Here is a 26,174-nt window from a genome sequence, read left to right on the forward strand (position 1 = left end):
GGTGGTGTTTATGCTTTCCCCATCAATGCCCATGTCAGCAGCACGTTCTTCTGAGAAGAGACAGCAGACCTTGGCAGGCGGCACTTGGTTCAAATAAAGGCAGAGACATATCCTATGCTTCAAAATTGAAAACCAGAGTTTTCTACTAGCAATAACATTCTCTGGAAATATTTCTCAGTTATTTGACCGGAGATATAATAGCTCCTTCAAGATGCAAAGGTCTATGGGAAGAACACATTAGATACCTAACGAGTATCTGAAAGGAAATGAGAGGCACAAATCTTTGAGGGAAGCATGTTATTAGTTTGTGGTAGAAACTGAAGCAATAAAAGAAGCCAAGTAAAACTGGCCACCCTTGAATACAAGAAAAACAAATGGAATTGTGACTGGGCTACTGGTGCCCAGAGAGACTACTAGGCTGATTTTTCTCAAGAAAAAAAAAAAAAAAAGATTACTACATCCATGCTTGGAATATCGGAACTCAATGCCAGTAAATAGGTTACAACTTTTCCTTCTAGGATACTCTAACAAGAGAACTAACTTTATTGTGTACCTACAATGTGCTTTGCATGTGTGATTTTCACACCAGTTTCATAATGCTCTGAGGGAGGTAACGCTGTTCCCATTGCAGGTCAAGGAAATGAAATTCAAAGTAGGCCCTCCAAAATACATAGCCAATAGAAACACAGAGCTAAGCGGAAATGTCAAAGGAGGCATGGTGAATTTGTCCAAAGTATGGTTTATGCAAGCATGAATATAGAATAATGCAATCTCCTAAAAATTGTGAAAAAGTTGGAAGAAGAAATTAAAAGTAATAGAATGATGAGTTTGATCAATGCACATTATATACATGTAAGATTTCACAATTGAACCCTTCTGTATAAAAAATATATGCCAGTTAAAAACAAAATGTTTTTTTAAAACAACAACAACAACAACATTAAAGTTCCCCAGGGATCGGTCAGCTGAGAACACTTGGAAAGGATCAGAGTATGGGCTGCTATGTTTTGAAGAGGAGAAAAGACTGCTCTGTGTTCACCCACTTGAAGATAAGGAAGGTTCCTCCTAGCACCACGCTATCTCCATCCTGCTGGAATCCTCTTATCATCCTTTTTCTGGATGTGCCTTAGGTTTCAAATGTATTTCGGACTTACTTGTAATTTAGGCTATGTCTCATGGATTTTTCCTGTTTGGCTGGCTTCAAACCTCAATCCTCAGATCTCAACCTCCTGAGGAGCTAGATAGATTTACAGGTGTAAGCCACTAGTGCCCAACTACTCCTAAGTTTTACTCTGTGAGTTAGAGTATAACTTTAAATAAATTATAGATTTATAGTCATTTTTTGCTATTTTTATGACATACCATTTATAACAACTAGCTGTATATCAGTTGATGGTTAAGGTCTAGCCTACAATGAGATCTTCCTAATAAAGACAGTGCTCTTAAAGAATATAATCTATTTTGTAAGGATACAGTATATAACAACTTTTACAGGATAAAGCTCCATCAGCATTACAATCTCTTAAATGTTTTGTTTTGTTTTTGTTGGTTTTTTTTTTCTGGTCATGGGGCTTGAACTCTGGGCCTGGGCGCTGTCCCTGTGTTCTTCAGCTCAGGACGGGCACTCTATCACTTGAGCCTCAGCGCCACTTCTCCTTAAATGTTTAAAAGTACTTGTTGACTATATTTAAGTTTTCAGAGCTATTTAGTGTAAGTGGAGAACTAATGCGTTTAAAAGGTATCTTTTTAATTCTAAAAATGATGTTCCTTAGTAATTTTTTCTTTGTTCTATTTGTTGTTACTTTTACTTATTTTTTATTATTTTATGTTTTATTATTTTAATTTTTCAGACTTCCTTATAACTTATTCTACAAAAGTAAAAGAAAGAGGCAGGGAGGGAAGTAGGGTAAGAAAAGATGCCAAGTTAGATACAAAGTACAAACTGTCTTTAGCCTTTGGGTGGTGGTGATTTTCAGAACTTTGGTAAGGGGTTTTTCTACTATATTTCCAAATTTATCTAAGAGGCACCTTTCAAATTGAGGTGCCAGAAGGGATCCAGCTTTTTAGGTATTATGCCAAATTATACTACTTTCTCAAAGGTACCATGTGGACACAGAGGGCCTACAAGTTTATTGCAATACGTTTTCAGCAATGCGTCTTTGAGCTTGAGGTACTATAATTTAGTGGTTCGGGGTAACACCATGGCCTTTCCCTACTGAGTGGAAATTCTACATCCTGTCTTTCCCCAAACTCTCCTTCACTTTATCTATCCAGACAAAGGGTGTTTTTGGAAACTTTTCCCCCTTGAATATAGTGAATTGCACAGTAATCCAGTCGAGTGGAAAATGCAGAACCTTGAATACATGTAGCACTGACTGACTTCTGCCTTCTAACACGCATGAATTTGATTTATTCTAATTTTTCATGCATAAATGTTCAGCATTTTACTACCTTTTAAATCTGCTCATAAAGTTCTTAAACTCCAAAAACTCCATATAATAAAAACTTCCTTATCTTTGAAAGTGGCATGTCAGAAAGTATTTAGGAAGGTTTATTTCACTGATTTCTCAGGAGAGTAGAAATCACTCTTGTGCAGTAACTGTTCCATTGGGTGTTATATGGGATGAATGTACCGTTCAGTGTTACATAAGCTGCAATTATCAAGTTTTTTAAAAAAAATTTTGTGATGCTGAGCAGGGCCTTAAAATTGCTAGGCAAGAAATCTTCCACTGAGCTAAATCCTCAACCCCACCAAGTTATCTTAAGGAAGTCACTTAACCATTCTTGGCTTCAGTTTCCCTGTTGAAAAGGAATTTTCAGCGCGAGTTTATGTCTTGAGTTAAGACAGAATTATTCTTTTTCTTGTGGTATTGGGTTATTGAGCTCAGAGCACCATGCTTGCTATTCAATCACCCTAACACCTCAGCCATGTCCTATATCCCAACACAGACCTTTCAAAAATATCCTATTTGTGTCATTTACTGGACATACAGGTGGAACAAGTGATCTGAGGCTCTCTGAATTTTCAACTCTTCACCTGTAGTTGGAGAAATCAAGAGAGTGATTTCACTTCACAGGAATACATAATATGTGCGTATATATGCAGATATATGCACATACATATATATATATACATTTATATTCCATGTATACACATATACATCTGAATAGTATTTATGTATTCATTCTGCTTCATTTTACTATATACTCTTTCTGTCATTCTCCATACATGTGTATATACATACACTCAAAAAGCCCTGAGTTATTTATATACATTTGCATATATATGACAGAATGAATATATACATGTACAGAGCGCAGACTGTAGCACAGTACTCTGACTTTAATTCAGGCTCAGTCAACTTTCTCTCAGCTCTAGAGACTAAGATTAGGAAAGAAGTAAAACCTCAAGTTATTGAACATCAGAATCCTCACTGTACGGTACCATCTTGATCCACCAAAATAAAGAAAAATGTCATTGAAAATGTCACAGAAAGAAAAATGGTATAGAAAGATCAAGCTCATTTTGATTATCATTGTGCTCATAAGAGAACATAGAAAACTTTTTAACCATCACTGAGCTTGTAATGTTCATATAATTCAGTATAAAGATGACAAAAGCTAATGCCTTTTAAAACAAATGACGGAGAAAGCCATTCTGCAATGCATTCTCAAAAACAGATACAGGATGTCACCAATCTGTGGTCAGAGGTTTGCAGAGACACTGACCTGACTCACTGGAAGTGAAGAACAGAACACACTGCCCACGGCTGGATTCACCTAAATAGAAGAAGAAATACTTGGTAAACCCACCGCCTGTCAGGAGCCAATAGGCAGTCACTAAATATTTTCCGTTTCATCTCCTCTCATCCCCACAAAAAGGGGAGGAAAATGTTTTAGTTTTTCTATGCATCACGTTAAAAGTATAATTTCACAGGGTCAAGTGCATTCCAAAACAGGTTTGTGTTTTGAAGCATTTGTGAAAAAATACTTTTGAGCACATGGGGAGATCCCAGTCCTCTGCCTCCCCGCCCACCACCAAAAAAAAAAAAATAGAATATAGGAAAAAAACACCTGATGGACGAAATTGGCACTATGGAAATTTTATCAGCATTTTACAACACAGATCATTGAAAGAGACATGCTAATCCTCCAAAATGGCATTTTCCAGAGAATAGAACTCAACCAAAACAATGAATGGTTTTCCTATCAAATAAATTATATTATAGAAGCAGTAATATCAAAATGTCACGTGTGCTTCGATTTCCTCCTCTGTGGTCACACACAACTCCATTTCCATCAAATTTGTACTACCTTCAAAATCTTGGAAGATGACAAGAAATATGTGAATTTAGAATTCTGACCATGATTCTATTTCCTAAAGATTTTTCAAAATCTTCTTCAAGTGGATCAACTGGATGACTTTCCAAACAGGATTCATGGATCTCAAGAAACGTTTGTTCAGCACAATAATTTACTACTCACTCTACCTGTGGAGCAGTATGCAGATGCTATTTATACTGAAAAGAGCCTGTGTTTATTTTCTAACAACCGCTGACTTGCTCAGGCATCTGAAAAGGTTATTGGAAATGAAATACAGTTCCAAATTTTGAGCTGAGAGTTTGTAAACAAACTTATCCGCTGACTTATTTATTTTTTTTTTACTATCTACTGACAGCAAAAGGTCTTTTGCAAAGATGAAAACTACTAACTTGGTACCTTTTTTTTTTTTCCAGTTTAGAATATGCTTCTTATAAAATATGCAGCACTAGTCCTACTTGGGGTGTGTGAGAAGAACCACGGAGCAATAAAACCACTAGCTGAAGGGTCTGGCTGTGGTTCAACCAGACTTCCTGAACAGTACAGGTCGGGGAAGTTCAGAGTCAGGGCGACTCTTCTGGTCTCCCCTTTCTAGAGTCTGCAAGCTGTGGGTGCCTGTGTGCATGTATCATCCTTCATGCCTTTTTTCCCCTCCCAGCAAATGCGTTCAGTCAGCTCCAGTGGCACAGCTTGTGTGCTGACGTACAAAGCCAAGTCAAAACCCTGCGCTTGGCACTCCCTCCTAACTTTCTGGCTTGTCCAAGTCTAAATATTGACATTGCTCCTCCGTGGCGATGTTTGATACCGCCGGGGATGGAAACGGCAGGGCGAACACTAGGATCTACCATAGACTTTTACATAGTTGTGCCTTCCTTCCACTTCTTTTTTTTGGGGGAGGGGAGGAATGGGGGGTGGGGGTGGGGATGGGGGTGGAAGTTGAAGGTTGGATTCAGTCGGTTGCACAAATCCAAATCTCTTTTCGTCCTCACCCCCCACACCCCCACCCCAAAGCTGGGCACCGGGAGACAAGTTTTGTGTGCGAGCCCCTCGTGGCAGCTGCTACTGTTGCCATAGCAACCCACAACAGACTCCAGAGACAGCGGGGCGTGGGGAGGGGCCGCGGAGGGGGGTCGGGAGTGCCACGGTGGACAGGCTAATGAACTCCCAGCGGGGGTGCGGGCTGCCAAGGGGTGCCAGAGCCCCGCTCGCCAGTCTTTTGGCAATCCCCACTACTGTCTGGGAGAGAGAGAAAGAACCTTCTGGTGGGCGCGGCACCGCTCCCTCCCAGGGGCAGCCAGCCTGCTCCTCCGCGTGGGGGGGGGGGTGGGGGGGAAGGGGAGGGTGGAATGCCTCCTGCACAGTTGTTGGGCTCCAACTTCGGGGTGCGGCTGGTCGGGCGCTCCTAGAAATCTCTCCGCTGGTCTCTGATGGGAGGCTTGTCCCCCCTGGGGGTTGCTGGAGAGGGGTGAGCCCCCTACATACAGCCGATCGCTCCGGGGTGCTGCGGCTGCTCAGCACAGCCCCAGAGGGGTGTGTAGGAGGGGTCCCCACGCGCCAATCCGCGGGGAGGGGGGCGGGTGGGGGAGGGGGGCGGGTAGGGGAGGCCCCCCCCCCCCCGCAGGCGGCCGCTCGCAGAAGTTTCACAGCGCGCTCACGACCCGCACCACCTACCCTGAAGCCGAGTGAGACGCCAGCGCTCTCCGCCTTCAGAGGGGCCGGGAGTGGGGGTGGGGGGCGCGGGCCCCCCGCCCCTCAGCAGCAGCAGCCAGGACTGCGCGCGGTGGCGGGTGTGCGGGCCCCCCGGGCGCGGCGCGCCGCCCGCCGCCCAACTTTGCACAAAGGCAGCATGGCACAGCCCGGCCGGCAGGCAGGCAGGCCTCGCCGGGTCCCCGTGCCGCCGGCGCTCTCCCGGCCCGGGCGCGCGCCGCGGGCTCCCCCGCCCCCACCTCCCCTCCCCGGCGCGCCGTCCCCCACCCCACCCCACCCCGCGCTCCCGGGCGGGGCGGCCGGGGCGGAACCCAGCCCCCGGCACCCGGGCTCCCGACGCGGTGGCGGCGGCGGCCGCCGATCGCAACTGTGACGTTAGCAGCCTCGGCGGCTATTTATATCCACACGATTGGGTTTCATTCATGAAACCGGGGCCTGGTGGTGTCTGCGCTCCGGGGACGCGGGTGGCAGAGGTGCCGGGGCTGGACGCGGAGCCCAGCGCCCCCTCCTCCCCACCCCGGGGCGGGGGGTCCCGGACGCACATGCGCAGAGCCTGGGAAGGGGAGGGGGCAGCCCCTGGCCCTTCGGCTAAGCGGCCTCGCCGGGGGAGAGCGAGCGTCAGAGACACCTGTACCCCCCCCATCCCCACTGTCCTCCAGTCCCCCCATCCCACCCGTCCCTCCGCATGTCGGCTAGCCCTTTGTCCCAGCTTGTGGAAAAGTAAGTTGGGCCACTAACCGGCTGGGCAGCATGCTTTTCTTCCCCCTACGAACTGACCGGCCGCGGACTCCGAGGGAGGACATTGGCTTTTGTTTCAAAACCCGAGCCCAGCTGCTGACTAAGGGCTGAGTTAGCCCAGCCTCCTCCTCCCCCGGGCGGCTGCACGTGCTGGCCGGCTCCCCCACCCCACCCCCCAACCTTCGCGGTTACCTTCCCACCGCCACGGGGCTCCTGGGGACCCCCTCCCCACACCTCCAGAAGGGAAGGGGACGTAAAGGACACGCCCCTGCCCGCCCCCCCGTCCCAGTAAAGAGGTGATTGCCAAGGAGGGGAGAGGTGCCGTGGACTCCCGGCCTTTCCCGTGTGGTCTCAGGAATTCTTGGAAGCTCAAGGCAGCCCTCCCTCCTTCCCTCGAGGGCAAAATCCCCAGGGCTTGCTTGCTGGCTTTCTTGCCCTCCTGGTGACAAATGCTCCTGCAGTGACTCCAGGAGGGCACAGCCTTCTTAGCTCCAAGAAGAAAGTGACAGCCCAAGCTGTCAGTCCACCTGCTAAACTTTCTTCTGTCTTATTCCGCTCCACCCCCTTCCCGAGTGGGGTGAAGGCGTTCAAGTGTTCGGTTACTCGAAGGGAATTGATCATTTAATGCACAGTTAATTTGGAGGCTGGGTACCAAGAGCTGGAGCCACGAAAGAGGCAACAGGTCTGATGGGCCCCAAGCTGATCTCCGGTCAGCTGTTTCTGAGACTCTGAGAGGCTGGGGAAAAGAGAGTCATGTTTTATTGTGTGGTTTCTTTGTGTTCTTTCCTGCAACAGACACGTGAAAAGGGGGATAAAAATCTCTCTCCCTCAGTTCCTTCCCCTCCCCTCCCCCCAGGTTTAGTTCCCTAACTGGATGTCTGTTTCTCCCCCTACCCTTTCTTCCAGGATTTCTGGATGAATTTCAAAATGCCATGCATTTCTTCTACTCTCTTTTTACACTATCTTCTTTGGAGGCAGCAAAAGCTTGCCTGGTGCCTCCTGGACTCCACTAGAAACTCCTAAGACACAGAGAAATGCAATGCTATCTTGCATAGTCTGCTTACTTTAAGCCTTCCTCTCCGCTGTTTCCAGAAGGGAGTTATCAAGGAACTCATCTTTCATACCAGGAAAAGTTAAGTACAGGTGTCAGCTCTTAGAACTGTAAGAGGGATACTTGAGGGTGTGATCGTTCCTGTGGCACAAAACTGACTTCCCTTAGTCTATTTAAAAATATTTAAAGTAACTCCTCTTTGAAAAGGTTTAATCTATATCTATCTATCTATCTATATATATATATATTCTTTTCGGGAACATTCCCCTCCTCCCCCAGGGAAAAGTTAATTAATTCTGTTTGCTGTGAGCAATCAGATCTCTTCATCACAAGCTATTTCTTTTCACACTGCCCTGGGAGCTAAGGACTAGGATAACAACTCAAAAGAAATGAGAATCAACCTGTAGAACGGCCTTTAGATATGGCAGGCAGAGGACTAGGTAGCTTAGATCACATTTTTATTTGGTTGCTACAGCTGCAGTTATCAGAACCATTTTACAGATGAAACAAACAGACACAAAAGGAAATGGATTTTCTGATGTTGACAGTTGCATTCTTTTAGATCCGGGTCACCAGTGCAAAAGTCTAATTTTATTACTGACTTGCTTTGTAACATCCTTTGCTCATTTGCTTCCATTTCCTCAATTACTGTTAAGTGACACATTTCTCTTAAGCAACAAGCCAGTCAGTCCTGAGAGCAGGAGTGACCCCATTTGGCAGGTTTACTTTTCTGATACTACCTGTCCAAGGAGTTCTGACGCCTACAAGCTTCCAAAAGACACTTACAAAGAAAATATAGAACAAGTACTCAGAATTACTGGTCCTCTCCTAATGCCTCAATATGAAAGGAAACTGATGAGAAGAACATTGGAGAAAATGACCATCAATAGTAATTCAGATATGTCAGAGGAAAAATTGGGTTAAATACAGCAAGTTGAACAGATACAATGGCCATCAGGAAAGGAAAGGAAAGGAGCAATAACAACTTGCAGAAGAATCACTGCTATGAACCTATCTGTTTTAATTACCACTAAAGCATGCACCTTGTTGTACAAAAACCATTACTTGCTAATAAAAGTCAATAAACTCAATACCTTTCACTTTAAATAAACATAAAAAACCCTCTGGTATCTCAGTGGAATTAAGTGCACATTTTGACTTCAAACATTTTCATATTTGTATTACACAAACTGTTTTTGAAACATTTTATTAACTATGATAATATTTTACTGAAGTCACCAGATTAAAAAATCCTATAGTCTACATACAAAAGTGTTTGATAATCACAATAGAATCCTTTAATGCTACTGCTTTTTGGAATTAATACTAAGAAGGCAACTGACTAAACGTCTGTGCCTTTTACAACCCCCCCGGACAGTGTAAGTCTTCTAATGTCCTCACCAGTATTTGGTATTACCGGTATTGTAGACAATAATTGTGTGTGTGTGTGTGTATGTATGTATGTATTGTGCATTGTGCCTGTACTAGTGCTTGAATTCAAGCCTGGTTTTTTTTTTTGTTTTTTTTTTTTTAACTCATGGCTGTTGCTTTACCACATTGAGCTCCAAGTACAGCTTTTTTGGTGGTTCACTGGAGATAAAAAGTCTCATAGACTTTGCTGTTCCGGCTTGGATTCTCAGATCACATCCTCCTGAATAGCCAAGAAGCATGATCACTGGTGCCTGGCTCCTTGTGATTTTAATGTGTTTTGCCCTGTTGACAATGATGTCTAATGTCATTTCATGGGCTTATTAACCAACTCGGTCATATTTTTGCGGAAATACCTTTTGAATGACTTTATAGTTGGGATCGTCTTTTTACCGTAGTTTTTCAGATTTTTTTTTTTTTTTTTACATATTCCGGGGGGAAGGAACCACTATCTTCTAAAAACAAAATTCAGTACTAGAGTCTCAACGCAGTTAATATTGGTCAACATTTTCTTAAACTTATTCAATATTTTTTACGCCCAGCAATTGTATAGAGAATATTCTTGAGTATGGCAATTACTTACGGAAAACTCGTATAGCGAGAATCATTTCAGATTTACTGTGTAAGTTTACATTTCCATGGTCAGTAACCGACGCTGGGACGGACTCTGCACATGGAGCTGAGGCCTGGACTCCGCGCAGGCGCAGACACTCCTTCCGCCCCCCCCCCTTCCTTTCACCTCTCTTCCCTCCCCCCACTCTCTATGCGGAGTGGCTTATACCAAGGCAGGCTTGGAGTTAGATGTAGCATTTAGTGCCTCTATGCATTATTTGGAGGCTATTTATCCTGGATGAGTTCCAGGAGTTACACAGAAGTTTCATGAACAAGAATGCTCAGGGTTTTGAATATGTGAAAGGAAAAAAAGTATGTATATGTATATATGTGCGACATATATATACATATAGGCATGTGTTTTTATATGTATGTATGCATGCATATATGTATATATAAACACATATACTTGTTCCTATGTCTATTTTAAGGAATAGATGTCTTTGGTTAAAAAAAGTATTGAAAATCAGCTGTTGATCAGAGAGACAAAAAGAGCATGTTTTGTCTCATACGTGGAAGCTAGATCTAAAATACACCAGGATATAACAAATTATACAGGTCTCTAGGCATCCACACCCAGTGAGACCAAAGGAGGATGATGCTGTTAGGAGAGGAACATAAAGGCACAATACCTGTGTGCATCTGATCATACAAAATATTTATTGAAATGAACTCCAGAAAATGGAAACCGTTTTTGTATGTGTGTGTGTTTGTTTTTTTATCCTGTTTGTTTGTTTGTTCATTTATCTGTCTTTGGGAGTGTAAGAACAAAGGATAAACAAATACAGCAATGGTACTCACTGGACACTATGCTGAAAGTGAATTATATACTTGTGGGTAGGGATGGGAGGGAAAAACTGGGAGAGAGCAAAGGAAAGGGTGACATTGTCCAAAAAGAAATGTCCTCTTTACTGTTAACTATAATCCATCTGTACCTCACCTTTGTAATAACAAAAAATTGTAAAAAAGAAAAAGCTATCAGAGTAGATTTGTAGAGTTAACAACACAGCTTTTGTAATAGCCACCAACTTTTTAAAACTTTTGTTGTCAAGGTGATGTACAGAGGGGTTATAATTACATAAGTAAGGTAGTGAGTACATTTCTTGTTAAACTTGTTACCTCCTCCCTCATTTTTCTCCCTGTTTCCCTCTCCCCTCATCCTCCGAAGTTGGACAGATCATTTCCAACATGTTGTCTTGTATCCCTGTTGCATTGGTTTCCCCTTTGTCCTTTGTCTCACCATTTTGTTGTTCCCCTTCCCTTCCCTAATTCAGATAAACATATTCAATACCCAGGGTACCAACATCAAATACAGTGACAACAGGGGATATGGGGGGAAAACACAAAATAAAAAAGAAATAATATAGTATATTAAAAACAACAACAAAGAAAAACTCCGTGTGTCCATGTCTTAGAGTTCGTTTTGCTTAGCATCATCCTCTATAGTCATTTGTACATAGCTATTGAGCTATTCTGCTCATCTACTAATATTTTCCTAGATGTGTACTAATTTTTACAAATAAGGGAAACCATGGGACCTATATTTCTTTGGGTTTGGCTTACTTCACTTAACATGATTTTTTTCCAAGTCCTTCCATTTCCTTACAAATGGGGTGGTGTTATTCTTTTTTATGAAGCATAGAATTCCATTGTGTATATATACCACATTTTCTTGATCCATTCATCTACTGAGGGGCATGTTGGTTGGTTCCATATCTTAGTTACGATAAATAATGCTGCAATAAACATAGTTATGCTAGTAGCTTTGGTATCAGCTACCAATTTTGTGGTACCCAAAAGAAAATGCGGCTGGTGATATGCTGCTTGTATTCTGGCCTTTGAAAAACCTAGTTCTGGACTTTAAAGCAGGATAAGGCCAAGCACTGGATTTAAGCAGCAGCTTCCTGACAATTTCTCTTTACAGATTTAGTTGGAGGCTAGCTTTCTAGCAACCCTTTGAACAATGGGTTGAGCTCTGGTGAATCATGTAGGGACAATTGAACATGATTCCCTTCTGGGGCTCTTCAGTAATGCTAAATACTCATGGGCCAAAACAGAGCATGATCTCTAGAAACCTGTACCAGAAATATGCACCAGAAACAGAAGTGCCTCTTCTATTCCTGACTAGGCTTAGCAAGTACAAGGTTCAGCCCAACATCCCACATAGGAGGCCCCTTCCCTAGCTTTAGAGTTGCTGGTAAGTCAGCAGTATAGAATAAGTTACAGTCACTACCCTTTCTGTCCCAAGCACAACAGGTAAGCTTTGCATGAACACAGGTCTTAGTACAAATCTATCACTTGTGTAATAATGGAAATCCTCTGGTAGGAGTGATCCAGCCATGTGAAATCTGCCTAATGAAAATTTGTCACAAATGTTACTCAAACCAGCTCTGGAAATCTCCAATCCCCTATTCTCTGCATGCTCTTCTTGGGACCATCAGAGCTACTTTTGTTTTGGGAAATTAACAGAGAGCCAGGTACTTTCTCTGAAAGGTAAAAGTGGACTTCGGCCTGTATCACCAATAGTGTATCACTATTGGTCCTGATGTGACTTTTAGGATAATCAGATTTTTAAATGAAATATCCTCCCCTCCCCAGACTGTATTTATATAGTTCTTTTTTTTTTTTGCCAGTCCTGGGGCTTGAACTCAGGGCCTGGGCACTGTCCCTGAGTTTCTTTTGCTCAAGGATAGCACTCTTTCCTATGAGCCAGAGGATCATTTCCAGCTTTTTCTGTATATGTGGTACTGAGGAATCGAAGGCAGGGCTTCATGCATGCTATCACTAAGCAAGCACTCTACCACTAAGCCATATCCCCAGCCCTAATGCATCATTTTAGAAAAAGAAATATAGGTGAATACTCAGGCTAACTTAGTGATCTAATTTTTGCATTTCCATGAATTGCACATTTAAAGGTAGAAGTATTAAAGACTACTTTTTTTTACTGCTGCTTTTGTGAAGGCAACATGGTTTTTACCTGGCAGTTCCTGTTTTACCTGGCTAAAAATAGTCAAAAGGTACCGTTTATATGACCTGTTAAATTGTGTAAACTGCCATACTGTTCTGTATGGATCCATTCATTAGGTTTTCTGTTGGAATAGGATATTTGGTAAAGATGTGATTTTGCAAGCTCAGCAATTCTCACTCCATTCTTCTTCCTGTCAAAAATCTCTTCTACCAAAATGATGTTACAGTGGTCTAGCTCAGCAGGCATAAGAAGAGAGAGCAAATAGCCTTTATGGTCATCTATCTGGCTTTACTCAGGTATGGCATTATAGATTGGAAAACGTGTATGTTACAACTCTAGAAAGAAGAAAAGTGTAACAATTTAATGTTCTGGCTGTAGCTTTGGCTTTTAAAAAGTAATAATATGATTCTTAACCAGAAAAAATGATCTCTGTTTGACAGGGACATTTATTTCACTAATGGACTGATATTAATATTCATTCTTAAAATGCAAAAGGTGCTAATGATAGACTTCACTATTACCTCATTAGAAAGAAATTACATTTATGTGTCAGAGCAAGCATAAAGCTGTCTTATTTATTTCATATAATACTGCTTCTTTCATTAACAAGCACGATAACAACAATGAAAACTAAAACATATGTTAAAGTGAGAAAATGGAAAGAGAAAGAAAATGGATTTGCATTTCAGCTGTACACTGATTATTTCTGGCTGTATATTAATTCTATGCTGGGTCCTTAGGCCTTGTACTTCAACATTCCATATATTCAACAGAGGCAGGAAAGATAACTTTGTAGAAAGTTATTGAGGACTAGACGGAATGTCTGTGCTAAATGTTTTGTAAAATGTAAATTTCCAAAGTTGTGAATAGAGGCTTATTTTAAGGGCATTTACAAATGTTATACAGCCCAGGCTATTGTTTGATTTGGGAAAGCAAAGACTAATTTACATAGGAATTATATTCTTCCCACAATTCACTCAAATTCTTCTCCCAATATATAGGTTAGATAGATAGATAGATAGATAGATAGATAGATAGATAGATAGATGTGTGTATATATATTTATATATGTATGTACTGACATATATATACATACACACATACATACATACATACATACATAAATACATACATACACATATGCCTTTTACAAATTTTGGAAGGTAGAAGTTAAATATTTGAGTTTAAATATTTTTTTCTCTGTCACTGACTTGCAATTGCTGTTTTTCTCCCCTCATCTACAAAAAGGAGCTATACTGCAGGTACAAACATGCACAAAATAAGTTGGCTACAACTGTATACACACACACACACACACACACACACACAATTTTAGAAAAGAATTCTACCTGTAACATATTCACATTTCATTTTCCTCATTACTGAGCTTACTAAACACTTGATACAAGTGTCACTTAGCCTTGGTGATAGCCTTGAGGAACATGACCCTCTGACATGAAAAATGGGGAAACGATGTTTCCCAGAGTAGTTAGTAGAGGGGGAACCAGAATATTGACCAACTCAAAATTCTAAGCCTGTCCTTCTGACCAAGTAGACATACTCTTAAATAATTTAGTGTGTTGTACACTAACTTAATAAAGTTTTAGAAACACCAATGCTCTAGAAAGATGATTAACAGTCAGTCTCTAGGGAAAAATAAAAGCAAAATCATGAGACTTTTCTTAAATTGGTACCATTAGTGCATTTATAAATGTTCCTAAAGTAAACACACAAAAGACCTGAGTTCTTGCCTGGGACTCAAGAGCATCAGTTTCCACGCACAGAACCTCAGGGTCTCTTCTTAGCTCTGTAAATATTTAGGTTTTCTGTAGTGTCTCCCATGACTGATTAGCACTTGGTCAACTCCCATTTATGAACCCGTAGTTAAGTGTATCACATGTGGTTGTCATAAGCAGTTAAGCACTCTAGGATCAGCTTTGTGTCCCTCAGCTTGTAAACATAAGCCAGGAACTCATGGGATCAGGGACAAAGTCTTACTTCCCTTCTTAACACCCATCTTCCAGGACTCTAAAGTTTCAGTGAGCTTCCCACAGTGCTTCGAAAAGCATTGCGAACAGGCAAGCCCAGAGTAAATAGTTTTTAATACAGCTTGAGCATCCCTAATCTAAAAAGAAAAAGTACTCCAAACTGAAAATTTGGGAGTCCTGACATACTCTCAAGAGTGAAAACTTCCATAGCATGAAACTTTGTGCATAAAATTACTAAAAATGTTAAACACCCAAGGTTTTGTATTAGGCCTGTGAAACATAAATAAATTTCATGTTTATACTTGATCCAGCTCCTGAGATAACTCATTGCATATGCACATATTCCAAACCAATAAAACCCAAAAAGCCAAAAGACTCCTGTACAAACATTTTGGATTTGGTAATGAGAAAACCTTTTCTTTCTTTTTTTTTTTTGGTCCAGTCGTGGGGCCTGAACTCTGGGCCTGGGCACTGTCCTTCAGCTCTTCAGCTCAAGGCTAGTGCTCTACCACTTGAGCCACAGTGCCACTTCCGGCTTTTTTTCTTTTTGCTTATGTGGTGCTGAGGAATCGAACCCAGGGCCTCATGCATGCAAGGCAAGCGCTCTACCACTGAGCCACCTTCCCAGCCCGAGAAAACCTTTTCAAGACTCCTCGGTTGTCATGTTCTATAATCACTCATCCATACTGGCCATCCACCTGTGCGACTTGTGATATCGCTGCACTTTAAAGAAAGACCTTCCATTTGTCCTACAGTAATCACTACCAACATTTATCACTCATATAAAAACACTTAGAGATCCATAAGAAATATTTCCTGAAGATTAAAGTGTTATAAACAGATTTCTTACTAGTGTGCAAGAATAAAAATAAACATTAAGATCACCACATGAGTCTTTCATCTGTTGTAAAACAAGCTAAGGTTTAATGAGAACCTCCTATGTACTGGGCAAGGTCTTGAAGGCTTTTACACTTGTGAATGCCTCACAATGATTCTGGAGAGAAGATATTGTGATGAATCCCATTGTGCAAATCAGTAAGCCAAGGGTGAGAAAGGTCAAGTCACTTCTGCTAGGTTAGAGGTTGGGAGGGAACTGATATTTATTAGATAAGATATTTATTAATCTTTGACAAGCGCCAAGCATGTGCGGATTGGGTGCTGTGAGCGCTAAGCCCTCAGCGCCACCCAATAATTCAAAGAAACATAATTTGTGTGAAAAGATACAGCACAGTATTTAGTTCATTCCTTGTCATTTCCTTTAATAATTTAAGATGCTAAATTATTGTCCCATCCCTTAATGAATTAAACAAGGTAATACTACAGGCAGCATGGGTAAGACATGGAGGTAGGCTCGCAGTGAGTCTATCACTTGGTTTTAGTTATTTGAGTAAGAATATTTCTTAGTTAGGTACCAAAGGTTCATGCCTGTAATCCTAGTTATTTGGGAGGCTGAGATTGGGAAGATTGTGGTTTCAGGTCAGCCTGGACAAAAAAAGTCCTCTGAACTCCATTTCAGTGGAAAAAGCTGGGCATGGTGACACATGCCTGGCATCCCGGCTATGCTAGAAAGTCTAAAATAAGGCAGATCACTCTCCAGATACGGGCTAGGCAGGAGGTAAGAGTCTATCTAAAAAATAACCAATGGGGGACGGGGAGGGAGGAAAGGAGGAGGGCTAGAGGCATAGCTCCACATTAGAAAGCCTGCCCAGCAAGTATGAGTTCAAACCCCAAGACTCCCCAAAGTAAATACTTATTTTTTTTCCAGAAATAAATATTTCTTGATGTTTAGAACCACATGTTCATATCCTTTTAATGTGGGGAAAAGCTTTATACATGAGCCCATTTCTTTGAATGGGTTCTTAATTTGTTTTAAGTAATTGTGAAAAAGGGTTTCAATTCAACAACTCAGATTATAAGTAGAATGCATCTTAATCAATGTCATCATCCCTTTGGGTTTTTAGTTATTGACCAATATAATACCCAACATCCTTGTTGAAAACCCCAAAACCTCTCACTCTCTTCTCTAGGTTGTCCAGCACTTGAAGGAACAATGGTATTTGTATAAGATACATGCTGCATGAGACATTCACAGGAAAGAAAAAGCAAAACTTAATTGGCATTTAGCAGTTTTCAGTACTGTAATCCAAATAACATCTCTCTTTAATAGTAAAGGGAATACATTGTGTGATGGATTTATAAAGTGCTCAGCTTTCTATAAGAAGGAACTTATCAGAACTGTTGCTCTTCTGAGGATAGCCATTTATTCCTTGTGATTACTTCTGGGATGTATATTTCTTCTAGTAAAACATTTGACATGACTGTTATCCTGAATAAGAGTTTGTAAACAGAAACACTTTAAATGTACAGTATTACTTTCATACACTAATGAGGGACTGACGTTAGATGATAGTGACATGCCTTTTTTTCTAGAGAAACATTGTTATAGCCAATATAACTTAAACTCTACACTTATTTTTAATGTGTCACATTTTATTATGACTTAATCAAAATGGTGAACCTGGCTAAGTATGCCTACTAGTTTTTGAAACATGGTATTGTGTGTGTGTTTTTTTTGAGGGGGGTATAACCAAGCTTGAACTCAGGGTCTCACTCTTGCTCATCTTCAGTGCTTGGTTAGTTCTTTACCATGTGAGCCATGTCTCTAGCTGGCTTCTTGCTGGAATCTTATGGGTCTTTCTTCCTTCACTGGCCATGAACCTGATATTTTCCAGATCTTGAATAACTAGGTTTGCAATTATGAGTCCCCAGTGCCTGGCTTAAATATGGCATTTTGACCCTTCAAAAGACAGTAAACAATAGACAAAGCCTGCACAGTGAAATTCCAGGCCATTGGCCTGCAAGTTTGGCAATAGCACTCAAGTCTTCTGGAAGATTGTTCTTGGACAAGTCATGTCATGTGACTCAGGGTAGAGTTTCTTCATCTGGTTCAATGACAATGCTCAAACTAAAGAGATTATGGTAAACTAATGTTTCTAGAGTGATTTCACTATTCACTTTAAAATCTTTACAGAAAGAAGAAGATAGAAAGGTCTTAAAAAAGTGCTTCACACATTTGCTATGGAAAAATTTAAAAGCTTATTCAATGAGCACTGAGTGAATTTGCCCCAAGTTTTTATTACTAAGTTAAGCTGACAGTTTCATTAATTACTCATTGGTGGCTCATTTGACTTTGTTTTAGGATTACCAGATAAAAGAGAAGACATTCAATTATATTCCACAGCCCCATGCAATATCTGATATCTTTTTATAAGAACAATTTGCTGTTTATCTAAAATTTTAATGTCAGTTATATCCTTGACTTTTATTTGTCTAATTTAACAATCTTCTTGAGTTAGAGAAGGTGAAGACAGAGAGAGAGAGAGAGAGAGAGACAGACAGAGACAGAGACAGAGATAGAGAGACAGAGAGAAACACACAGAGAGAGAAATTGGATAGAAGTGGAAAAATCTTTAAAAAATTATCTAAGTAACAGATTTTAAATAACTGTAATTAGTCAAGTAGCATTTCTCAATGTATGTTCTTTTGGGTTTGTCTTGAAGGAAAAGTCTGATATCAAATGAGGAATAGTGCTTTATTTTAAAATAAATGGTCAAGTCAGGAAATAGTTTGTATTTTATTATCTTCTTAAGGAAAATTGTATCGTATAATAAGACTTCTTAGAACATTTATATGTGAAAGTATAAATTTAGAAGAGGGAGACAGTCTATGCCAAGATGCCCATATGTATTTGACAAGGGATCCTTCTGTGTGGTATCTAAAATGCCTATCACCAAATGGATACTAATTCAATCACTCTGTGAACCTCAGAGTAAATAATAGGGAAACAGTGTACAGTCTGGATCAATCATGTCAAACATGTAGCAAGGATGCTTCCTTCTGATTGGTTAGGCAAATGGGTCACTATGGTCAATTATTCAAGGAGAGGCTGTCCTGGGTTACCCCTAACTATCATTACATAACACAAGGGCTCATTCAAATGGCTAGTGTGGTATGTACCACTGTTGCTGGTTATAAAATATTGTAATTGTGGTAGCCTAGAAATAGCTGATTCGGTATTAGAAAGCATTTCTTTGGCCTCCATTTGTGATCTACTGAGTGACAGGGGTCCAGAGTTTGACTGCAAAGGAAACAGAAACTCAGATGTCCAGACATAGATTAAAAATGAGTATGTCACAATAATGAAAATGAAGGTTATGCCATGATGGCTAGCTTTTTCGTTTAAATACTTTTGTTACATGTATAACAATTTTCATCCTGAATGTGCTCAATGGAGACACTGAATTATGATCATATGTTGTGGTTTACAGTAGGCCTCCTTTGTTACTAGGCTGGTGATTCTGCTCTGGGTGACTTCAAATGTTCCCAAACAGTTTGGTGCAGTGATGTAGCCACCACTGTGCCTTAGAAGGTAGCCCAAATGCCTGCCTTTTCTCATCTTTAAAACCAACCAATCAAAGTCAAATGCAAAATATTAAAAATGCTAAAATGGAAAAGCCAAATGAGTAAGTAGAGAGGGGAAACAAAACCATGGTTTGAGGTTAATTTTCAAGTTTAGTAATCTGCTTCTGAATGATGTAAAAGAGATGTATAACATTGCATTCGATAACAGTAAAATAACAACATATGGATGCTTACTCCATAGCTGACACTGTGCAGTGCTTTGCATGCCTGATCACACTTAATCCTCATGACAATCCTGTTGTCATTCCCATTACAATCCTTACATATGGTTGTCATTTCTGCTGTGTAGATAAGAAAGCCTCAGTACAGAGAGGTTAAGTCACTTGTGCAAGATCAGATGTTTAGAGAGGGATGTTCAAGGATTAAAATTCTAAATCGGAACCAAATTCCCACCCACTGTACAATAGTGGTAAAAGAAGAAGGACTTACCATGAGGAGACACCACTTGGGAGTGGATATCCTATGCTTTGTCAGAATAGACAGAGATTCAACTGTTAATCTGGCTTTTTCTGTTTATGTGGTACTGAGGAATAGAACCCAGGGCTTCATGTATACTAGGCAAGCACTCTACCACTAAGCCACATTCCCAGCCCACCAACTGTTAATCTGATTAAAAAGTCAGTAATTGGGTCCTCAGGACATGTGGTTAAAAGACTCAATAAAGGCAACAACAACAACAACAACAACAACAACAACAAAATGAATCCTAAACTAAAAGAAATAGGAATGATAAGCAGCTATAAAAGAGAGAAACCACAAGCAACTTGACCTGATTCCATTTTTACATGTAGAAGGTTGAAGCAAAACATTTTATAAGGAATGCCCATGAGATACATCCTGAAGTTTATGAAGAAAAGTGTTCATTCTAAGAATGTCAATCTCTCATTTGTTTTAGAAACCTAAAGCTTCTAAACCTGTCCTCTTGAAAAAGAAGCCCAACTGATTTTAGTTTTAAAAGGTTTGAGATCATGATATTGCACAAGTCGGGGGAGCAATTAAAAAGAATTATGAGTGAGCAGAATTGGATCTATAATCAAAACCTGGAATTAAAACATCAAATGGATATGGGTTTTTAAATTGTCAACCATCAGCCACATTTTCATCACAGAGACAGAACGGGAGTTTTACATAAAATTGACATTATTTTTGCAATCAATATGGCAATGATCTCACAGCAGTAGACAGTAACTTTGGTGGCCTCCAAGGAACCATGACTTACAGTATTTGTATCCTTGTCTGGGAGAGTGCGGTCCACTGCCCTGCTTTAACCAATAAAATGTGGCTGAGGAAAAGCCATGTCAGTTCTGGACCCAATCAGCTAGAAGATCTAGTAACTCTTCTTTTACACCCTGGAGGAAGTTAGTCATGTCTTAAAAAGTTAGATTATACACAGAACTGCCATTCATGAGAAGCCTAACTCTCCTATGTATGTGGAACAGCCCTGTGGAAGAAGCCAAGTCCAGGGAAAACAGCTGGGTATGGGAAGCTCATGCCTATAATCATTGCTACTCAGGATGCTGAGATCTGAGGATCCCTGTTCAAAGCCAGCCCGGGCAGACAAACGTGAGTAACTCTTATCTTCAACTAATCAGCAAAAATACAGAAGTAGAGGTGTGGCTCAAGTGATAGGGCTCAGCTTTGGGTGGAAAAAGCCCTGCAAGAGTGTGAGGCCCTGAGTTCAAGCCCCAGTACCAGCACAAAAATGAAACAAAACATAACAGCCAACACTAAGCTCCCAGTTGACCGCCAGTTGCAACTTGCTTGCAAAGTGCATGAATCCATCTTGCCAGAGCCACTTGCCCCAGCTAGCCATCCCAACCTGATACTATGTCTGTCCTCACAGTGTCCCACAAGCCATAGAATTGTGAGCAAGGAAGTAAAATGGTTATTGTTTTAACCCACCCAATTGTGGACTAATGTGCAAGGTAGTAATACATCACCAAAACTAGGCTGGCCTTTTCCCTTTGCTATCCTTCATTTTAGAGGAAGAAGTCATTCATTCACTCATTCATTATTTGCTTTATAACAACTTTACCATGCTCCTACAAACTTCCCTTTGTATTGGACAAAGCATTCATTTCTCAATGTTTGCCAAGTAGCCCTGATGGGTATTACTGAGCTTTAATTATCCAAAGAACTCTTACCTTAACAGAAAAGACAAAAAAATGGAAACACAATAATCAATTTCATACAGCATAGCCTTGTGTGTGATCAAATTCTGGCAATGGCAGAAAAGGATTATATCCTTCTGGCAGTGACTGAAAACTATTCAGATTTTCTCAGATAATGTCTTATTATTTTAAGTTTCAATGAATGAATGAAAACCTGCTAGGTAGAACAAGACAGGTACAGAGAAGAGATATTCTATCCAGCTTCAGCAAGGTTCTGACATGGTTTGAAATAACATGGTGGGGTTTTTTTTTGGTTCCTTCTTTTTGGGTGCTGGTACTGGCATGTAAACTCAGGGCCTGGTTGCTCTTGTTTAGCTGTTTTGCTCAAGAGTAGCACCCTACCACTTAAGCTACAGCTATGCTTTTGGCCTTTGAGTGGTTAACTGAAGAAAAGACTTTCACAGATTTTTCTTCCCTGTGCTGGCTTTGAACTGAGATCCTCAGATCTCAGCCTCTTGAGTAGCTAGTATTACAGGGGTAAGCCACTGGCACCTGACTAGCATGATAGTTTTGAAGAGCTAAAAGTATTCTTATGTGGTCCTGGTGTAAGGTGAAATTATAGAAGTTGCCTATCTTCTTCTTGAGAAGGTAAAAACCTTGAATGCCATGGCCTTCAGGACAAGGTAAAGCCATCTGAATGGCTCCTTTAAAAAAATTGTACTTCAGGGGAATAATTTTCACATTGTAATTCAATTACTTTTTATATATGTAAATACTGGAGAAACTCTGTCAAGGGTATTGTGAACCCACAAATCTAAAGCAAAATATTAGCAATTAGAATCCACAGTTTGTACAAGGGACAGGGCAAGACTAAGTTGTCTCAGGAATGCATGATTAGCTTAACATTCAAACATCAATAATATAAATCACCACATCAATAGCCTAGAAAGCCATGTAATCATCCCAATAGACAATAACAAGCAATTGATGGCGCTCAACATCCATTCACGATAAAATAAGTGTTTAAAGTATGGAAAGGCATGTCAGATGTGCAGTTGAGAGTGGGGGCTTTCTATAAAATATGCATGGTTCTTGTCCTTAGGATAGGGAACTACAATATGGAATCCTCTGGAAAAAGTTTTTAGAGATAAGGAAGAAAGCAAAATCCCACAGATAGCTCATTTTTACCATTTGAGGAACCAAGCCAAATGTTGATTGCCAAGTGAGCAATAGATTTACTCCAGATCACTTTAAAAGCTATGCAGACAAGCAAAGACTCAGACACAGAGCCCATTAAAAATGTGATTGCTCTACACATCACAGGCCATGGCACTAATGGATATTGCCTACATGTCTCTCAGCCCTGCTGCTGCTATGCTGAAATGAAAGTGGGACAAACAGAAAAAGCTGACTAGCTCAAGCTTTATAGTGATGTCTCATGGCAATTAAGAGAGCAGGTAGATGTCAGGAAAGCTGAGGGCTAGCTTTGTCTCTGTCATTTCCAGTTATACATACTTTGGACTCTGGGTCTGTTTTGGCAGCTATTAAAAATAAGTAAACGGGACTGGGAATGAGTTAGGACTAGGATTAAATCCTGCCTCTCTCCTTTGCCATCCATGTGACTGGTACCTCAGTCTCCACAGCTGTGTAATGGAAATAAACTTCTAAGTGCTTTGAAGATTAAATAAGATTATGTGACTGGAACATATATTCACTGCACATATTGAACTACTTATCGTAGGTAAATGTGTTAATGTTTTAAAGAATGAGCTATTAGGATCTAAATGGCATAATGATCAACAGTAGACTAGAAATATCATTTTGTTCTGACAGGGGGACTGGTAGGTGTGGAAAGTTTTGAAATTCTCCTGTCTCCTGCCTATCATCCCAGGTGGTTCTCTAAGTAAATTGATAATTTCAGCAGGAAGGGAAACAGAAGGGTTGAGAGTCTTGTGCGATTTAATCTTGGGAAGGTACCAATGGTTTCATTACCATGTGCAACAAACTCCGATGGCATTTCTTATACTCTGATAAGTCCTAAGTGAAAAATTTAATTAAATTCTTTCAGAGTTTCCATAGAATGTAATTAATGTGACAAGTAGAACCCCCAATTGATTATGCTGGTGAATTTAATCAAATAGAATATTTATTTTAGTAATACAATGGGGCCTGACATCTGGAGTCAGACTTGTTTTTGTTTTTGTGGGGTTTTTTTTGGTTCTTTTCTTTTATTTGCCAGTTGTAAATAAGCTATGCACGCAAACAAAATACCTCTCTGGAGAATTGGAAATTTAATCATCTGCATGTCTGTTGGATCAAACACCATTTTTCTTGAAAAGAAAGTCATTTTTATAGCACCCATCTGAGATTTTGAACTATTTGGTTGGGCTGAATATTTATACTGTAAATATTCACAAGCAAGGTTTAACTTACTTTTGGACCATGTTCCTACCGTATACCTGATGCTTTCTTACGTATGGACAATCCTAGTGAAAGTCATAAAGCAGTTGTAATGACTACAATTGGGTTGTGTGTTCTGGGGCCCTTGACATTAGCACTGGCAGCTTGGCCATTCCCTGGGTGTTAGTGGGTGTTAATTCTTGGTCCTATTCCATTGTTTACTCCCTTTAAAATGTCCCTGAGCGTGTTATCTTCACTGTTAACATCAGCAGCTTCGTGGTCCTTTTCAAACTCTCCTTTTAGCTCTTCCTTTGCTTATTGACTTGGGCATGGGAGGTGACTAAGGGGGTCACTTATAATATGCTCAGAGAAATCACCTGTGCAGATAATACCCGTGGCAGTGCCCACAATAATAGCACCATTGTGAATAGTTACACTATCACATAACGAGACTATCCTGTTTTATAAAATGAATACAATGGTATTGTAGCTACAACCTCACTAAAATGTCATAAAGAGCAAGAAAACTTGTCTGGGAAACAGGTTCACAATTTTGCAGATTACATGATCTCAAGAAAGTTTCTTGATCCTGAAAGATAGACCTACTTAGCCATATCTGCCTAGGATCAGTGTGAAGTGCAAATACATTGTTGTGTATGTACCAATGCTTTATTAAGTGATAAATTCTTAACAAATGAGGTTATTATCCTATTAAAATGTTCTTAAATTGCTAATCAATGGAGTGAACATTTATAATGTTTTTGAAGGAACTGGTGATTGTTTTGTTGTACCTGAGATCCAAATGGTAGGACTGCTGTGAGTAAAAATTATGAAAAAGAGCCACAAATTAGAAAATGTCTGTTAATTAGAAAGCTTATATGCAGTTAGCCATCTGTTGTCCTTTGTTGGAACTAAAATTAAATTAATCATTTGATCATCTGTGACTTCCAATATAACTTTTCCCAACAAAAAGAGATACTTTCCTAGAAGAGATAATAAACTGATACACACATGATGATTATATATATCTTTTGAACCTAAGTGCATAGAAGTAACAGGAGAATTGAAAAGTGATTCCACATTAATCATTTCAGCTTGCAAAGTAAAATAAAATCTGGGCTATTCAGAAAACCTAAGTTGGCTTGCATACATAAAGTTATGATGCTTTTTTCATGTAAAACATTATTTTTGCAAAAAAATTGGAAAATTAGGGAAATTTCCATGTCAGGAAGAAGCAAATTGTGTGGCATCTTCCCCATATGACATAAATGTAAATGTCTAGGTTATTTTTGGTCATACTTTTTTTTGTTGGTCTTGGGGTTTGAACTCTGGACCTGCGCACTGTCCTGAGCTCTTTGGCTCAAGGCTAGCGCTCTACCACTTGAGTCACAGCGCCACTTCCTTTTTGGTCATGCTTTTTAAATTTCCTCTAAAGACATGTTGTACTTGAGAAATATCTAGAAGCTTTTGTCCTGGGTAAAATCTTATCATCTTTTCAGTGTGGTGTCCAATAATTCTGAAGATAACAGCTAATTTGGTCAATTTGGAGTCAAATACAAAATGGTTTTATTTTTTATTTTTTATTTTTTTTTGTTTTTTTTTTTAATGCTATAGTTCCTGGTCCAGTTGTAATAATTTTGTCCCCATCCCAAGTCAGTCCTGGTGCCATATGCATCGTGTATACACTGACAATACTATAATTCTCCTCCCTTTAATACTTCAAAGCAATGCCACTTCAAATACCTACCACAGTCAATGTATTTAGGTAAATATGTCATCCTAAGGTAGAATTAGACCATCATTGGTAATTCTGGGAAGGCTGATATCAATGCATGTCCTCTTTCTAACATCTCAATAGAATTTTGGTTGTAATATTGCACATGGCTATTGTTGGGATGGCAGAATTCTCCCAAGAAGTATGGCCAATATGTATAGCTTCCAGCCCAAATAAATGGCATAAACAAGTGATCACAAAGACAAGCCACTCCATTTGGTTTGATCAAATGTACAGCATGAATGCTGTCCAACCCCACACTGCTGTATAGGTGGGCAGCTTTTGTCGACTTCAGCTCCCAAATCCAAATGCCTTAACAAATACTAAGTTATAATGATGTTATCATTAATAGTTTTCTTTGCATATGTAAGGTTTTCATCTTGCTCTCAATTTCATGAGAAGAGAGTGAATAAAAAGTTCAAATAATGCAAGTACAAGAAGAGAGATGCCAGAAGATAAATTCACAGGTATTACAGGAGGCATTTAGGGCAACTTTGCAAACAAGGTTTTTTGTTTTTTTTTTTTAAATTTAAAGTTGCATCCTTTGCATAAAATATCTGAGCAGAGTGAAATATTTAAACAGCAACATTAGCTA

The 26,174-nt window shown here is 40.1% G+C and overlaps 1 protein-coding gene across 4 annotated transcripts in view; it reads right to left on the bottom strand.

Annotated features, from left to right (window-relative positions):
• Positions 1-26,174, bottom strand: part of Rhobtb1 (Rho related BTB domain containing 1) — a 110,782-nt gene that overhangs the window by 61,219 nt on the left and 23,389 nt on the right. The window contains exons 1-2 of one of the 4 annotated variants that reach the window (XM_042696454.1): positions 6,766-6,835; positions 3,730-3,780 (exon numbers count right to left, since the gene is read on the bottom strand). The exons of 1 other annotated variant lie outside the window; for it this stretch is intronic. The gene's annotated coding sequence lies outside the window, so the exon portion shown is untranslated. Of the gene's footprint in view, positions 1-3,729; positions 3,781-5,991; positions 6,088-6,765; positions 6,836-26,174 lie in introns of those variants that run through there. 2 more of the 4 variants (XM_042696455.1, XM_042696456.1) reach the window with 2 other exon arrangements.

Source organism: Dipodomys spectabilis, unplaced genomic scaffold (assembly GCF_019054845.1).
Source record: "Dipodomys spectabilis isolate Male_0828 unplaced genomic scaffold, ASM1905484v1 ptg000207l, whole genome shotgun sequence".
In the NCBI taxonomy this organism is placed as follows: Eukaryota; Metazoa; Chordata; class Mammalia; order Rodentia; family Heteromyidae; genus Dipodomys; species Dipodomys spectabilis.